The following is a 3,262-nucleotide window of genomic DNA, read 5'->3' as shown; positions in this document are numbered from 1 at the left end:
CCCAAGCTGAGTCTTCAGTGGGAAAACAATCCCGAAATCCTAGGGATGTGTGGCTGCCTAAACTTAGGAGCAGCTTCCTGGGCCCAGGCCCTGAGGCAGCCAACAACCCTCCCAGCCCCACGGGGTGAGGGAGCCTCATTCGTCCAAACACTCATTTGCTCATTCACTCAACAAACACTGGACTCCACTCCAGGCACTGTGCTGGGCCCTGGGGAAATTAATCTAACTTGGTCCCAGAACTCAAGGGGCTCCTAGTCTGGTGGGGAGACAGGCGTGTAAACATGAGAATTTGGAGGGGGCGAGAGCTCTGACGGGGAAGTGGGAGGGTGCAGTGTAAGCAGATGCGGGGTGAGGAAGGCTGCCTGGAGGAGGCCTCCTTTGGGTACGTCTTCAAGCTCCTCCACACCGTGGAAGCCCTTAGAGACCATGTGGTCCAACCCCCTGGCTGGCCTCCCACCCATTTCACAGATGAGAACACTGGGGTCCAGAGTGAGTAAAGATTTGCCGAGACACAAGGAAGTGAGGGGCAGTGCACTGGCGGGTTCATATCCATAAAATGAAAGGCGATTTTATGTCTAACCTGAATAAATAATTTATTTCTGAATTTTAATCATTTAAAAGCCTCCATTTCATTGGTGTCACATCAAAAATAGAAATTTCTTCCCTTTCATTCTAGATTTCTTTTTAAAGTGGAGACAGGAGCAGAGGCCAGAGCAAGGGCTTCTGAAGCCTTCTGTGTGCGGTAGCAGCTGCCAGCCCTGACCTCTGGCCCAAGTAGCGGCAAGTGGCCGTCACCTTCGAGCCTCCGATGCCCCCTCCCCGTCACCCTTAGGTCAGTCCCCACCTGGTCCCAGCCCGGTGGTGAGCGCGCTGCTGTACCCACACAACCCAGGAAGCCCCCCATCCACCAGCCTCCCTTCCATCCTGGGCACGCTGGAGACAGGACACCCCCTCTTGGAGTTGAGAGAATTCAGCGAGACAGTGTCTGCAGGGGTCTGGTCTCTGCCCCAGACCTGCCACACAGTAGGCCCACACCCTGCGGAAGTTTCCACCCCCAGGGACAGGAGAAAGGGAAGAGAATCAAATCTCCCAGAGGCGTAAGAAGAAAAGCGCTGGCGCGGGAAAGGTGGACACACCAGCCTGCTCTCTGCCGTCGGGGTGATCCTGTGGCTTTGCAGGAGTGTCTGTGCCGTGGGGAGGGCATTTCCCAGCACACCGTGTGCTCCCTTTCTCATGCACACCTGGAGACAAGTCAGGGTGGTCTCTGAAGGGTCACCGCACCCTTCCCTCAGGCGGAACCGCACCCCTGAGGCCTGCGTGTGTTAAACACGGTGTCGGGGCTTCCCGTGTGTTACCTGCTCTACCCTCCCTGGCTGCTCAGAAATTTTAAATGACTTCCTAAGCGCACACAGCCAGTACATTCTACAGCTGTGACCTCACCCCCAATCTGCGTGCTGAGCCCCCAGAGCCACGTGGATCAGAGGTGAGCTCGCCTTTCCCGCTGAGGTTCAAGCGGGAGTCCCAGGAGGCCCAGCCAGGCACAGCCTGCAGGGAATGGCCGCGGGGCCTTGGCGTGGAGGGCTGGAGGGTGGGACCTGAGCCGCTCACGCTTCCTTCCCTGCTCCTTCTCATGAGGAGGGTGGCGTGGCCAACTGCAATTTCTGTGAACTAGCCGAAGGGAGAACCTGGCTGTCCCTCGGCTATTTCACCACCAATGAGCTTCCATTTCCTTCTCCCACCCCACAGGCTCAGGAGTGAGCAGGGTGAGGGACCCCAGGCTGAGAAGGCACTGGGGAGGTGGCGGTGGCACTGCCTCTGCATCTCCTGGTCCAGGGAGAAAGAGCCTCCTTTGGAGTCTCATTAGCTACCACCCCTTAGGTCAGTCCCCACCTGGTCCCAGGCCGGTGGTCCCGGGCCCCACACTCTGGACTCTCCAGGTCCAGAGTGTGCAAGCCGGAAACAGAGCTGGGGAGAGGCCGGGTGGGGAGGCAGGAGGCCTGGGCCTGGTTCTGACTCCCCTACTGCAGAACCTGTCCTGGAGGGTGTCTGGGCAGAATGAGGCCCCCAGAGATGCCCACCTCCCAACCCCAGAACTCAGGAACATGGTGGGTTAATTGGCAAAAGGAAATTAACGTTGCGGATGGAATTATGGTTGCTAATCAGTTGACTGTAGGATGACTCATCTGGATGGGCTCCGTGTCATCATAAGGGGCCTCAAAAGTGCGAGAGGGAGCACGGGCGGGCGCGGGGCAGGCGCAGTTGTGGGCGCTGTAGGCGTCGGAGGCAGTGGGGAGCGGAGCAGGGCCTCGGGGGCCTCGCCGGGGCCGCAGCTGCAGCAGTGGGGCCCCCCGCCTTGACCAGTGGCCTGAAGAGAGCAGGAAGGGGGCCAGGGGAACCTGACCCTGGACAGCCACAGTCATGAATTCTGACGTGGAGAACCTGCCCCCTGACATCATCCATCTGGTGTACGAAGAGGTGATGATGCTGACCACGGACCCACCTGATGGAATCAAGGTCTTTCCCAGTGAGGACCTCACCGACCTACAGGTTACCACTGGGGGCCCTGAGGGGACCCCATATGCTGGAGGTCTGTTCCGCATGAAACTCCTCCTTGGGAAGGACTTCCCGGCCTCCCCAGCCAAGGGCTACTTCCTGACCAAGATCTTCTACCCAAACGTGGGTGCCAACAGTGAGATCTGCATCAGTGTGCTCAAAAGGGATTGGATGGCTGAGCTGAGCATGCGACACGTGCTACTGACCATCATGTGCCTGCCGATCCACCCCAACTGCAAGTCTGCGCTGCCTGCCTCTGGAGAACTGGGAGGAGTATGCAGCCCGGGCCCACCTGCTCACCGAGATCCGTGGGGGCACCAGCAGGCCCTTGGCTGGTGGCGCTGCAGCCTCTCTGCTGATCCTGGGGCCTCTGGGGGCCTGGGAGGGACCAAAGGTCCCATGGCCAAGAAACACATGGGTGAGCGCAATACGAAGCTGGCGGCCAAGAACAAGATGGACAAGAAGCGGGCGTGGCAGCAGCCGTAGAGGGGCTCCCCTTCCTCCCACACTGACCCCACCACCCTTTCTCGTCCCCTCCTTCCAACCCTGTCTCTAGGTTATTTAAATTATGGCTGGGGTGGGGGAGGGCATGGGGGGCACTGGGACCTGGATTTGTTTCTCTAGAGTCGGAAAAGCAAAAAAAAAAAATGTGGGAGAGAGAGGCAGCAATGTCAAGGCCAGAGCAGTGCGACGTGGGAAAGGCTCGCGG

The 3,262-nt window shown here is 58.9% G+C and overlaps 1 pseudogene; it reads left to right on the top strand.

Annotated features, from left to right (window-relative positions):
• The first annotated feature begins 2,418 nt into the window (after nucleotides 1-2,418).
• On the top strand, nucleotides 2,419-3,039 carry LOC105824834 (annotated as a pseudogene).
• The last annotated feature ends 223 nt before the right edge of the window (nucleotides 3,040-3,262 follow it).

This window comes from Propithecus coquereli, unplaced genomic scaffold (genome assembly GCF_000956105.1).
Source record: "Propithecus coquereli isolate 6110/MARCELLA unplaced genomic scaffold, Pcoq_1.0 Scaffold764, whole genome shotgun sequence".
Taxonomy (NCBI): Eukaryota; Metazoa; Chordata; class Mammalia; order Primates; family Indriidae; genus Propithecus; species Propithecus coquereli.
The sequence above is the reverse complement of the archived record's forward strand: the minus strand, read 5'-3'. Positions and strand labels throughout refer to the sequence as shown.